This window comes from Hipposideros armiger, unplaced genomic scaffold, assembly GCF_001890085.2.
Source record: "Hipposideros armiger isolate ML-2016 unplaced genomic scaffold, ASM189008v1 scaffold_0, whole genome shotgun sequence".
NCBI classification, from domain to species: domain Eukaryota; kingdom Metazoa; phylum Chordata; class Mammalia; order Chiroptera; family Hipposideridae; genus Hipposideros; species Hipposideros armiger.
The window spans coordinates 10,133,709-10,147,764 of NW_017731350.1; the positions used below are offsets into that span (position 1 = coordinate 10,133,709).

The 14,056-nt window shown below is 41.2% G+C and overlaps 1 long non-coding RNA gene across 1 annotated transcript; it reads right to left on the bottom strand.

Annotated features, from left to right (window-relative positions):
* Positions 1–3,013: 3,013 nt before the first annotated feature.
* Positions 3,014–8,222, bottom strand: LOC109392499 (uncharacterized). The gene is made up of 3 exons (XR_002126074.1): positions 8,138–8,222; positions 5,291–5,405; positions 3,014–3,218 (listed from the first exon to the last, which is right to left on the bottom strand). It is a non-coding gene; the product is annotated as an uncharacterized LOC109392499 (long non-coding RNA).
* Between the last annotated feature and the right edge of the window lie 5,834 nt (positions 8,223–14,056).

Genomic DNA, 14,056 nt, shown 5'->3' on the forward strand with positions numbered 1-14,056 from the left:
GAAGTCAATCAGTGACACTGGCTACATAGAGTTAATAATTCCGGCGTACATAATAGGTATCCAGGTGGCATGAAGGGCTAGAAGGTCAGGGTGGACAAGTGTTGCTACTATCATTGCTTCCCTGACTTTGGCTATTGACAAGCCAAACGGAAGTGTAGGGCCTCTCTTGGGGAGAGAAACAGCATAGGCAGACGCAGGGCTGTCACGAGTTTGACCAAACTCCAGGATGCACATGTTTGACACAACTCCAGGGCTGGCATGGAGATAGTTGTGTGTACAAAGGTAGTCTGAGGTCAGCCTTGGCATCATGCTAAGGACTGCGGGTTTTATTTTGTAAGACGTTACTGCATTGGAAACAAGGTCATGCTTAATGTACTTTGTGGGATTATCTGGTTTGGGCCCATGCTGGGATTTGCGCATTAAATCTATCTAAGCAGAAGCCAATTAACAAGTAGATATTTTGTGTTTGGATTTACATTGGAAATTCAGTTTTTAAATATAGGATTAAGTGGAAGGACGCAGCACATTTCAGGCTGCAGGGTCAGCTGAGTTAATGCCCTGTCAGCTCCCTCCTCTGTCCGAAGCCCCCAGGTTCTTTAGGGGTGTCAAGGGCCAACATGCTCACCACGTGCATACTACATTCTATGTGGAGCTCTTTCCAAGTCCCTGCTGCTTCCTGACCTGAGGAATGTAGTGCAATAAATATCTAGAAGGAGCCCTGAAATTAGGGTTGTCAGATTTAACCAAAACAAACAAAAACTATAAAATGGGTCTATACACACACATGTATGACGTACTCAAAAATATTCATTGTTCATCTGAAACTCAAATTTAATTAGACATCTGGTATTTTACCTAGCCACCCTACCTGAACCTCTCTTCTCTGCTTTCCCTTTGGTGGCCTAGATCTAGTTTTAAAGGAAACCAGTCTCTTTAAGATTGTTTCCCCACTTCCAGACTTCCTTCCCTAGTTGATTTTCAAAGTTAGAGCTGCTTCCCTGTACCACTCAGCCCAAATAAAGGGCTCCACTGAAAGGTCTCCAGATGCTGCCTGCCCCGCTGCCCCCGACCTTCTGGGCCACCCTTAGGGAAGTGCTCTAATTCTGCACTCCCCTTAGAGCAGAATTATAGCAGAGTGATTCAGAGCAGCGGGGCTGAACGCCGTACGCTTGTACTTACACAAACTAGGCCACTTCCACTCCCAACAATTCTGGGCAAGTGAGGCAACCTCTTTGACTCTGGATTTCTTCATCAGTACCCTAGTGTCAGTGCCACACTTACTCCTAGTGTTCCTGAGGGGGTTGGATGGAATAGTTCTACCACTCGTACAGCCTTGCCTGTCAATGGGTCTCCAGTCGTATGAGCTGCTATTCCAGTTATTCGTCTTACTTGCCTGCCCCAGGACCAAGCCTCACACATGGCACAAGCCTCATGCCTATTTGTTAAATGAGTCAATGAATATAGGCCTCGGGGGGGGTGGCCTGGACTTCACTGAGGAAAGTAGGTAGAGTCCAAGATAGCTTGTGGGTCCAACAGCCTCAGAAAGACAGTCTGACTCAAGGGGTAGGCATGAGCCCAGGGGCTGGACAGGAGGATAGGAGGGCCAGAGTGGGAGAAGTGATATGGAAGAAAGTTCTGGAACTAGGAGTGGCAATGGCCAAAGAGAAGCCAAAGCAGATGTGGCCGCGCAAAGAGCCCAAGAGTGTCTGCCGTATTCTCTTAAGTCAGCACAAGTAGTACAAACAAAGCAAGCCTGACTACTCACAAATGTTTAGAGGGCCATCCCTGGTCCCATAGCCTTCCTCAGGGTAAATTGTCTCTGCTAGGTCAAACATATAATTTGTTGTCTAAACAGGAGAACACATGAGAATGAAATGGGTCCTATTCATAGTAATAATGAGGTATCAGACTTGGACTGGAACTCTCATGGAACTCTCACTGGAACTCTCTTGGACTGGACTACCTGGGAACTACGGTCACCCTGCCTCTGGCCAGGGTACCTCGTTTTGCAGAGGAAAGAGGCATGGTTGTCCTTTTCAAAGAGCTGTCAAGACTTGATGTTACTTCCTCAGACCCTCCCTTAGGTAGTGAGGTACAAGGGTTTCCAGAAAGAGGAAAGAGCTATGATGAGCTGCCCAGGTGCTTGGCTGGGGAAGACTGCAGCCTGGTGGAGAATACAGGACTCCGATTAATGTTTGCTACCGTCCTCTTTAATCATTTAGCAAGTGTTTAGATTACCTATGTAGTTCACCTGTGCAAGAAATTATGCATGAAACAAGAGAAGATAGTGTTTACCAAACCTTTTGGCTCTTAAGTAATTAAGTTAAATTACTTAAACTGATTAAGTAAAATTAATCAGTTTACTTATCTGTAAGCTAGAAGACTGAATTTATAACATGTATCTCTGTATCCTCACTGCCTAATACAGAACCAGAAACATATCAGAGGCCCACTAACTACTTCTTTACTAGAGGAGTGAATTAAGAATCATAAAAACTATCCTGTGAAAACTGATAGAATAATAAAGTCCTCTATGGGTAGTTTACTCATTCAACCAGTATTTTTGCAGTGCATTTTATGCTACACTCTGTTTTTGGCACTGATGATACTGCTCTTAGGCTCTCATTAGAAGTGAATTTGTTTGGAATCTTAAGAATAATTCACTTTTCTATGTGGTAATCCCAGGTAAATGTTAGAAATAGGAAGGGATACTCCTGGGCTGGACTAGAGCAGACTTTGTGGCACTCCTGATGTGGGTTTTATGAATGACAGAAGAGGAGAAAGGGCATCTTTGGTAGGTGCATCCAAGATGAGAGGTAAAGGTAAGGTATCCTGTAGCATGTGTAGGGCACTAGGGTGACGTCTGTGGGTGCATGTTGGCAAGGTGGGAATTTGGTTTTAAAAAGATTTTTAATGCCTGAAAAGAGAGTTTGGGCTCAATGTATATTAGTTTTTGGGACTTCCATAATAAAGAATCATAGACTGAGTGACTTAAAACACAGACATTTATTTTCTCACAGTCCTGAAGGCTGGAAGTTCACGATCAAAGTATCAGCAGGTTTGATTCCTCCTGAGGTCTCTCTCCTTGGCTTGTCGACGGCCGCCTTCTTGCTGTACCCTTCATAGTCTTTCTTACGTGAGCCTGCACCCCTGGTATTTCCCTGTGTGTCCAAACTTCCTCTTCTTATCCAACCAGTCAGCTTGGATTAGGGCCCATCCTAATTACATAATTTTAACATAATTACCACTTTCAAGGTCCTATCTCCAAATACAGTCACATTCTGAGGTGCTGGAGGTTAAGGCTTCAACATATGAATTTTAGGAAAATATAATTGAGCCTAAAACAACATGGTAGGTAGAGACCTATCAGGCATTTTTCAGCAGAAATATCATTAAAATAGAATAAGATGATTGCATCTATATGTGGTGCTGGGGAAGGGGGGGGCTATGTTAAATTAAAACCTCTGAGTCTTTACAGATTTGACTTCTGAATGTCAACATGGGCCATCACTAGCTCACAGCTATTAAAAAATGAAAATTTGTCCTTTTTGATTTATTGCTCAGCATTGCAAGCCCTGACCACGTAATTTAGTCATAATTCAGAATACTTTTGAAAATCAATGATTTTGTCCTTTAGCTGGCAATAGATGGTAATGACTATCCTTCCCAAAGACTCAGCTAACATAAGTTTTTATTTCAAATTTCAGCAAGGGAATATCATGATTAGACCAGAACAAAAGGAAAATGCAATTTTGAAAATATACATGTCATAACTTGGTATCTTTAAGGGGGCATGACATATATTACTTCATTCAGTTTATCTTTGTCTAATGATTACTGTTTAGCTATATACTGTCAGCCACTTTCAAGAGTGAAATTAATTGGGAATTCCTCAAATGACTGACTTTTATTGAATTTATTGCTTGTTTTTCTTTTTTTGGCATGAAGACTTTTCATTCTACTTTAATGAAAACCAATGTTGCCAAGTGGTATGAATAAAATGGGCATACATTCTGTTCATTAAAATAGATGTATTTGTTGAGAGCTTGTTTTAGGTACTGACTGATGCTAGATGTGGAGATGATTAAGAAATGTCACTCTGTGCAAGACATTCCCAGTATAGTTCGCCACTCACAGTCTCTAATCATTATGTCCTCTATACCCAGCTTTCTCCTAGTCTTCCCAAAGATCTTTCATGATGACCTCAACATGTTTCAATTTACAAATTTTCTCTTCTTTATATTTTAAAATATAGTTTATGCATCAAAAGATACAATGACACTCTCTCTACTTAAATGCCAATCAGTAATTTTTTTAAATTTCAGGACTAAATTTGAGGATTGCCACATACTCACCATCACTACCATTTGCTTATGTAATCTAGGCTACTATTACATAATTATATTCTACAGTTTAACTTCCTCTTATTTATTTATACCCTGGTTTTAAACGGCTGAGTTTAACATGAGATTTCCTCCGTTGTCTTACGTGCTGTTTTTTGCAGACATTTCAAGTGTTCCAATTTATGAAATTTGTTTTCCATTTCTATGGCACTGTTTTTTAGGATTTTTGGTGTATCCATTGCTGAGGTCAATGTGTGTGTGTGAATACAGAGAGACAATTAGTGTTTCGGTTAAATCTAGCTTCCAGAATTTAGAAGGCTGACATAATACAACCTGGTATGGAAGAATATGTGTTTTTTCTAGATGGTCTAAAAGGAATCAAGTCAAAAGACAGGTCTGAAAGGAAGAAGAATCAGTAAATTTATCAACACATCCATTTAAGCCAGCTGTGCTCAATTGATTTGTTTGCACTTCCATCTTTTCTCTTCCTGATAGTCTATGTCCCAAGCAAAGGTATAGAGAACTTCCCTCATAAGGAATTGGGAATGACTAATGCTTTCATGTATCTTGCACCTGATCAAGACATGAAGTCTTAAAATACAATTACCAGTCACAGCAGGACCACAGAGGAACCTCATTAACACACCTGCTAATTATTTTCCATTGATACCATCAGAGTCCTTAACTAGGCTGTAGTTATTACATGTAACTATTACCAGCTCTCCTGTGGCCTCCATGGCACCATGGGCAAAATCAAAGAGAGAGCTGCAGCATTCTGTGCACTTCTGGTCAGACTCCTTATTTTTTCTCACTCCCATGTCAGCACTCATGGTCTCACCGCCATCAAGATCACTCTCAATATTTGTCAGTGTAGGCTGGCTACCCTAACATAAAAACCCAAATCTCAGAGTTTTAACAGAGTAAGTGTTTGTTTCTCTCTCACGTACCAGTTCAATACAGGTGGTTCACTAAGTCTTGATTCCGGGACCCAGGGTGCTGCCATCTTGTGTTTCATCCTCCAGCAGGGACTTGGGGTTCTCCCCTGGATCCTCAGTGCCCATACTGTGGGTAGGGGAAGAGAGAGCAAGAAAGATGTGAGAAATTCATATGGGTTCCTGAAAGGAGTGTTTTCCCGTTGTTGCTATAACAAACAATTACAAATGAGTGACTTAAAACGTGACAAGTTTATTATCTTACAGTTCCAGAAGTCAGAAGTCCTAAAAAATGGAGGTGTCAGAAAGAGAAAAACTCTAAGCTATGTGCTGTCTGAGCTCACTTTAAATTTATGAATCCTAACCTTCAGTGGATTCTTAGCGCTGTGCTCAATAATTCTACAATGTTTACCTCGTCTGCTGATTCTCAACCTTTAGAAAGCATCAGTCACTTGGTGGACTTAATAAAATGCCAAGGTTTTGATTTGTGAGTCTGGGTAGAGCTGGGGAATTTGCATTTCTAACAAGTTTCTACATGATGCTAATGATGCTGGTCTAATGACCACACTTCAAGAGTCACTACCACAGTCCAGTCATTCTTGCATTTTTCGAATTATTTTACATCTCTAGCATCAAGTTTCTAACACCTTTTCTATCATTTGCACTTTCAGTTGGTGGTAATCTTGAGTTCTGTATCTGAGCTTCTCAAACTGTGAATGGGGAAGGACAATTTTTCTTTTTTTAGGATTTCTAGTATGTTGCTCTTTTTTTAAGTTCTAAATTTAAAAAATTTCCAATCTGTTACTTTTGTAAAATACAATAAGTATGTATTCTAGTGCATAAAAAATAGAAAAGAAGAAAGCAAAGACAGGTAAAAAATGAGCCTAAATTTTTAACACTGGAGTCAACAAATGTAAATCATATGCCAACAGCCTCCCTCTTTACCCCCAAGTTTATTACTGGAATGAACAATTGGATTTGAGCCGATTTCATAAGATAGGGTGCATTAAGTAACACTTGGGTTACAGTTTTTGTCAATGTGAGCTTTCTCTTTATTTCACACAAAAACTCTTACGCTAGGCAGAGCCAGGACATGTTCTTACAATGGTTGCCAAAGAGTGTCATGGTACGGGGAGGACAATTAAACAACCAGGACTGCACTTGTCCTGGAAAACCACTTCTGGAGGAGCCATGTGCAACTCTGTGAAGAGCTCAGGTGTTGCACTTTCAGACAGTCTTGGGTTTGAATCCTGTTCCTGTCAGGCCAGTTACGTGACCTAGTAAAGTATCTGAGTCTCATTTTCCTCATTTGTAGAACACTCACAAGATTTCTGTAAAGATTAACAAGACTATATGTTGAGCTCATGGACGGTACTCAGTTATCCCATGTTGTTATCACCCCATTGTGCCTAGCAGAGGGCCCTGCACATAATAAAATCTCAGTTAACTTTGCAATATTGGCAAATTGTAACCTTGAGCAAGATACACTTATCCTTGAGTGTGTACTTGCTTTGACTACTCTCTGTAGTCTAGTCAAAGTGTCACTATCATCAGGATCATGCTATTTCCTCCTTATCCTCTTACACTGTCATGAGGTGACTGAGAGTGCAGGATTTGAGGTCAGCTTGCTGGATTTGATTCCTGGGTTTGCTGCTTACAACCTTCATGGCTTGGCAGGTGTCTTAGCCCCTCTTTGTTTCATTTTCCATATCTATATAAAATAGTTATTATAACAATTTTGAATCCTCTAAAAGGACCAAATGAGTATATAGGTGAGGCACTTAGAAGAGTACTAAATGCTCAATAAATGATATTATTATTGCTATAGATTTTTTTTCATACACTGTTCTTCCAAGAGACACAATTTGTCTGACTACAAGGCAGAGGAGTATGCTAGAGAGGGGATGAATATGCACATCCTCTGATACTGCTTAAAAAGCTACTGGACTGGTCTGGAATTGTCTCCCATTCACAGAGTTGTAGAGTATTCTGATTGTAAGAACCACTCAGGGTCTTATGGTGGCGAAGCCATGGTTTCATGGAAAAAGACTATCCTCCCATATTGTTCATGTACTACAAATTTCCCATAGGCCAGGGCATGTGTCCCATCATCCCCCAGCATGCAGTCTAGGGCTGTATTCATAGAATGACCATTTATCCATTCATTCATTCATTCATTCATTCATTCATTCATTCTTCCGAAGTTTATTGAGTTCTGACCTTGCCAGGCATTAAGTAGGTAAGGGACGAGTTTGAGAAGCCACATTTGAGGAGAGTAGGAGCCAAGTGGGAGGAGACTGAGTGTCACCGATGTCCTTTTTCATGCAATGACAGTGAGTAGAGTGAAGATGATTATAGGAAATTCAGCATCCTGGACAAACCATATGCAGATTCGTAAGAGAATTCTGGGCAGCTGAGTTTCTGCCTGGCTGGGGGTCATGGGGAGGTCATTGAAAATGTTTCCTGAGGCTCGCCTTCTTCTCGCGCAGGCCACTTTGTCTTGTTTTATAAAGACAGGACACCTTCCAAGAGGGGAAGCAAGGTGTAAGTACAGCTCAGAATAGAAAGTGAGATCTATACTTGGCCGAAGGCTGCCCTCGCAGCTCTTGCTCTGGGTGCCACTCTCATTGGCTGGGCTTCCTGCCTGTCAGGCAGTCTCCAGGTTACTGCTCTCAGTTTCAACACTTGTTTATGCTCTAAATGTGCAATAACAAAACTGAGTGCGTCGTCCTCCTTCCATCCCACCTACCTACTGTTTGGTGTCCCATAAGGTAATACTTTTGATGTTCTCCTCTTTAAAAAACAAAATGTTTTCAAATGCAGATTATCTAAGGGAAAACTCCCAAACCTGTACTTTCATACCTGTCCGTAGGTTTCGCTGTCTTCCGGATGAACGAAGCACGCTCGCTCCTGCTATTTCATGTCTCTCTACACCAGCACTGGAATGCAGGCAGGGAGAGGGTGTGCAGCTCTGCCCCGCGGCATGGCCGTGTTCAAAGCGCTACGCTGTGGAGGAACCTGATTGTACTATTTCAGATAGCGTTCTTTTCAGAGGGGGCAGAGGTGGTGTACGCATCTTTAAAAACATTGTGTGTGTATTTATTTATTTGCTTATTTACGTGCAAAATTTGATAGGTTACATTTTTTCAGTTTTATGGCCGTATTATTGACAAACAAAATTTGATCTGCTTAAGGTGTACAATGAGGTTTTGACATATGTATATTGTACAATAAATAGCATCATCAAGTTAGTTAACATACGCATCACCTCACATAGTTACTCTGTGTGTGTGTGTGTGTGTGTGTGTGTGTGTGTGTGTGTGTGTGNATAGTTACTCTGTGTGTGTGTGTGTGTGTGTGTGTGTGTGTGTGTGTGTGTGTGTGTGTGTGTGGTGAGAGCATCTGTGATCTCCTCTCTTAGTAAATTTGAAGTACACAATACATTATTGTTAACTATACCCATGATGCTGTACATTAGATCCCTGAAACTTCCAGAACTTATTCATTTATAACTGAAAGTTTGTACACTTTGATCAATATCTCCCCTCTTCCTGTAGTAACCATTATTCTACTTTTTGTTAACTGTGACCTTGACTTTTTTTTCTTATATTTTACAAAAATGTGTGATTGTGTTCATCTCTATATTCCTTACAGCATTACATGCATTTTTCTGGCACATAATTTGACCTCCATTTGTCTGTTGTTTTAATATAGATTGTAACCTGGGATTTGGTTTCCTATGGCAAAATGGAAACAGGAAATGAAAGGAAATATAGTTTATAGAAGCAGGTCGATTGACAGCAATGAAAAGTGACAACTGATCATTCTAATTTGAACAAATGAACAGAGCAGGCAAGTGCTCATAGGGCCATTTAGTTCAGGGGTGTATGCAATCACATACTTTAGAGGCTCGAGGGCATTGACAGCAGATGGCATCATCCTGTATTTTCCCATGTATAAAACGCACCCTTTTTCGAAAACTTTGGGGTCTAAAAACTGGGTGCGTCTTATACAGTGGTAGTAGATTTTTTTTTACTTGCATTTCCCGCAAGTAATGAGAAGTTGTATGAATTTTGTGATGAATAAAACTTGAGTTCAATAACTTTATGTAATACATTTTTTTCAAATTTCGGGCCCCAAAATTAAGGTACGTCTTATACATGGGAGCGTCTTATACATGGGGAAATATGGTGCTTAATATTCTTAGTAAAAATCCTCAGTTGGTAGGCAAAAGCTGATTATGTTAATTCTTTAAAAGATTTATATCTCAATATCTTTATTTAAATATATGTATATATTTGCTGAACTTCTCTAGGACTCACAAATTTAGGGGGCAGATGATGTCCTAGGAATAGACACTGAAATTTCACAGGCTTATAGACATACCTATATAATACTGTACCTCTGGCTCAGTAAATATTGGTCTTCCAAGTGTTTCCAGAAGTCCCTGGGGAGTAAACTACTTATATTCAAGAAAACATTCTGGTCCTATTGGGTGTGATGTTTGCTCTGCCTGTCACTGCGGCTTTTCTGGCCATGGCTGTTGCTCCACTGGGTTGCATATCTCTGTGGGTCCCCAACACCCTCTGGGCACTGGAAACCCCACTGGGCACAGTGTGATGTCACAGTCCCTATTGAGGACTTTACCAATACACGTGAGCCTTACAGTCATGAAAGCTGCTCTATGAAGTTTGGTGAGGGATGCCATCTTCCCCAGTGTTAGTTACAGCAGTACATGTAGGCCTCAAGGTTGTACAGAATTTTAGTGAGAAGTCTCTTTCAGCTTTCACCTATAGTTCCCCTGTTTCTTAAAGAATTTAGATCTGAGTCCAGTGAGGACTACAGCAGAAGACAAACCCGATAGATAGTTAGCAGGCTATGTTTAGACCAGACTTTCCCCTTGATGACTCAGATTTACTTAGTGGCTCAATCTCAGAAAGGCTTTTTCCTTCCTTTAGGAATAATCTCAGAAAGTTCCTCAGTCTTCATGGAAAGAGCTGTGTGGCAGGCTGCCCATAGCTTTACTGATAAGCTCAGGTACATGTGAATTCCTCCTTCCTTTCCTCTTTCCTTCCTTCCTCCATCTTTTCTCTCCTCCCTTTATTTTCCTCAACAAATATTTCATGGACACATATCAGATGTCAGGCACTATCTAGCTGGTAGAATCATGGCAATGAGCAGAGCAGACAATGTCTGGTCTTTCAGAGAGTCTTGTGGGAGAAACATAACAGATAGTAAGCAAATACACGGGGCACTGAATATATCAGATGGTCATAAAGGCTTGGATCTGGTGCTGTTTCAGCAGAAACCTGAGTAAGGACTGGAGCTAGTCCGATGGGTATCTCAGGGAAGATGCATCTACACAGAGAGATCGGTGAGTTCAAAGGCCCTGGGGCAGGAAAAAGCTTGGCCAGTTTGAGGAACAGCAAGAAGGTTAGATTGATTGGAACAGAGGGATTGAAATGGAGAGAGAGAGACAGGAGAAAAAGTCAGGGTTGACCAGGAGGACCACTCAAGTAACACTTCAAAAGAACCTTTGTGGTGTCTTGAGCAGAGGATTCAAATGATCTCATCTCACCTAAAAGGATCGCTCTTGCTGCTGTGGGGAGATTGGATCATGAGAAGGTAATTGTGGAGAGTAAGAGAAAAGTCCAAAAATTATTACAAAAATCCAGGTGAGAGGTGATGGTAGTTTGATTTGGATGACAGAAGTGGACAGTCACGAGCATGGTCCATTTTTGGATAGTATTTGGAGGGTTTAAAGGTACAATAATCAAATACTGACTCCTTTAAGGAATGGGTTGTTTAGGAAATATGAAAGTTATGAATCACGGGAGATTTCACTGTTTTTGATCATAGATACCGCCAAGGTTGTAAGCACCATTTACTGAAATAGAGGATATTGGGGAGCACCAGGTTGCAGAAGGAAGAATCCAGGCTATGGGCTTGGACATGTTAAGTTTGAGGCCTTTATTAGATTTTCAAAGAAATGCTGTATTAATTTGTTAGAGATGCTGTAACCAAGTACCCCCAAACTGGGTGGCTTAAACAACAGAAACTTATTGTCTCACAGATGTGGAGTCTAGATGTCCAAGATCAAGGTGTCAGCAGGGTTGGTTCCATCTAATGTCTGTGAGGGAAGGATCTGTTCCAGGCCTTTCTCCTTGGCGTGTAGGTCGCCATCTTCTCTGTGTCCCTTTGCATTATTTCCCTCTGTGCATGTGTGTGTCCAAATTCCCTCTTCTTATAGGAGCACCAGGCACCCTAGTGTAGGACCCTTCCTAATAACCTCATTTTAACTTGATTACCTCTGTAAAGGCCCTATCTCCAAATAAGGTCACGTTCTAAGATAAAGGGGTTAGGACTTCAGCATATGAATTTTCGGGTGAGCACAATTCAGACCATAACAGATGTCAAGCCCAAGAAGAGGTTGGAAATGAGGCGTACATTTGCTGTTATCTGCATATCAGTGCTATTTAAAGCCATGAGCTGCTTGAGATCAGTTTCTGGCATGCGTGAAGGTAGCGATGTCTTCAGATGCTCTAACATGTAGAGGTGGGTGATTCGTACTCAGACTCACTCTGAATCTCCAGTTACATATATTTTCATAAACTATAATTCCACCTAAATTAAGAGTCCGTGACTTCCGAGCCATGAAGAGTCCACGCCAATGGGCTTTGCTTTCAAAGGAGAAGGGTGCTTTGTGTGATGGTGAAGATCAAAGCAGAAGCTTTGTAAAGACAGGGACAAGGTTCTGACGGTCTCTGATGCTGTAGCTGCTGTTTTCTTTGAATAGTTTACATCTGGGCAGTTTTTAGCATTGCCCTGGAAGAACTTAAAGCAAACATTTAAAATACATTAAGAAACGTTGCCTTGACTGAATAATAACCTTGAGAGAAAAGAAGGGACGAGACTTATTTCAGATGTGTAACTCCTACAAAGTCCTGAAAATGAACTAAAAAATAGAGCCATTTTCTTTTTGTCTTTCGTTACTTAATGGCACATGACAGAATATTTTGCTTGTTTCGAGCTTTCACAAGGACTGTAAATCATGGTTTGGTAGTACTCCTGAAAGGTGGTCTCTGTTTATCTGGTTAGCAGACATTTACCAGGTGCCCTCACACATCATGATACTAGGTAGAATGACCACAAGTCTGACTAATGGATAGTATGTGATGATTTGGCCTTCTGGGATCATTCTCCATGCAGATAGAATATTATAGTAGGAAGAACTTGGAACTGAGGCATGAATTCTCTCCCCAACTCTGACTCCAGTCTAATGCATGCCCAGTGACTTGTCACTTATTCTTAGGTAGCCCCACAGATAAGGGGTGTGGACTTGGTGACTTCTGAGATTCCTCCTAGGTCTAATGTTCTTATGACTTAAAAATCAATTATCTCAAATTTATAAAAGCCATCACTGTTTGCAGACAGGCACACATGGACTAGTTCTGTGACTTTATGTTGGCTCTGGAATGACTTTCTGGGTGAAAGACGAAGAGTGTTCCTGCTAACAAAATAACAAGAACAGTTCAAAAACAAACCCCCAGCACTGCAAACCTTGCCTCCGGTGTTAACTTTTTGCTTTTGCTCTCCTCTTATACCTGTGACTCACATCCCAGTAAAATGTGTTTGGAGTGATCATTGTGAGCGTTAGACTTCCAAATGTTCAACTTCCTTGAGAAATATATTTAAAAATATTGTCTTTTGATCTCATCTTCAGACTATTATTTTGAGCTGTTTTTCTCTTATTTGGGTCCAATGGGAAGACTCCTCACTTCCTGTTTCCACATCAACACCTCGAGGTGCAATGTGGGTATAAGAGGCTGCCCTTGGAGAACCGTTGCCCACCTTGTGACTTTGAGGCCCAGAATCCTTGCCATCAACTAATCCTTCCCCTTTAATGGCTGCTCAAAATCTAAAGCTATCCTAGGCTTTGATGATACAGTCACCATATGAGGCATATTTTCTGTCATCTATTGTTCTGAATCTGCAACAAATGAGATGCAGGATTATGTCTGTTGACTGGCACAGGAAGCCCCCTAACTGGTGTCAAAGTCATGGTTTCCCTTTTATTCCAAATACTGAATTCCCTTTTCTTCACCTGGAGTCTTCCTTTGCAGACACTTTTCTCATGAGGCTGTAACTTTTCATTTGCTCTGAAGAGTAATTAAATTTACATTTTTAAAGGCTAGAGCTGGAAGTGAACTTAAAGATAATTGGGCTCATGAGAAAACACGTCTAGAGGTAAAGCAAGCTGCTCAGGGCCACACTGACACAGAGCAGTGTCAGGACTTAAACAGGTTTGGGGCTCTCATCAGAGCCTGAGACAGGAGCACGAGGGGCAGCCCAGGGTGCACCCACACATTCTGCACTCCCTCCCAGGAAGTCTATGTTTTTCCCCCAAACAAAACTTTATTTTTTTGCTGCAATGAAAGCTTCCATTTAAGTATCAATAGTCTTGGTCTATATTTATAACCTTGAGGACTAACTAGTACTTCATGGCTCTGGAACATTATGACTTTAAGGAGAAAACATTTTGTGTTGCTGTAGGGTTTTCATTTATTGTTTGGAGGACCAGGAAGATTCTGGAGATTTTTGAAGGCTGGGTTGCTTTCTGAAGGTAAATGGAATCTCCTTAGAAACAGTGGGCATGTGGGTCTCAAGGAGGAGGGTGTGCTGTCATCCTCAAGGCCCTGTGTTTATAGGTCTTTGTCTCACTGGCAGCCACCTAACAATGGAGAATGAAGATCTAGTTCAAGGGCCCAAACCCAAACAAGA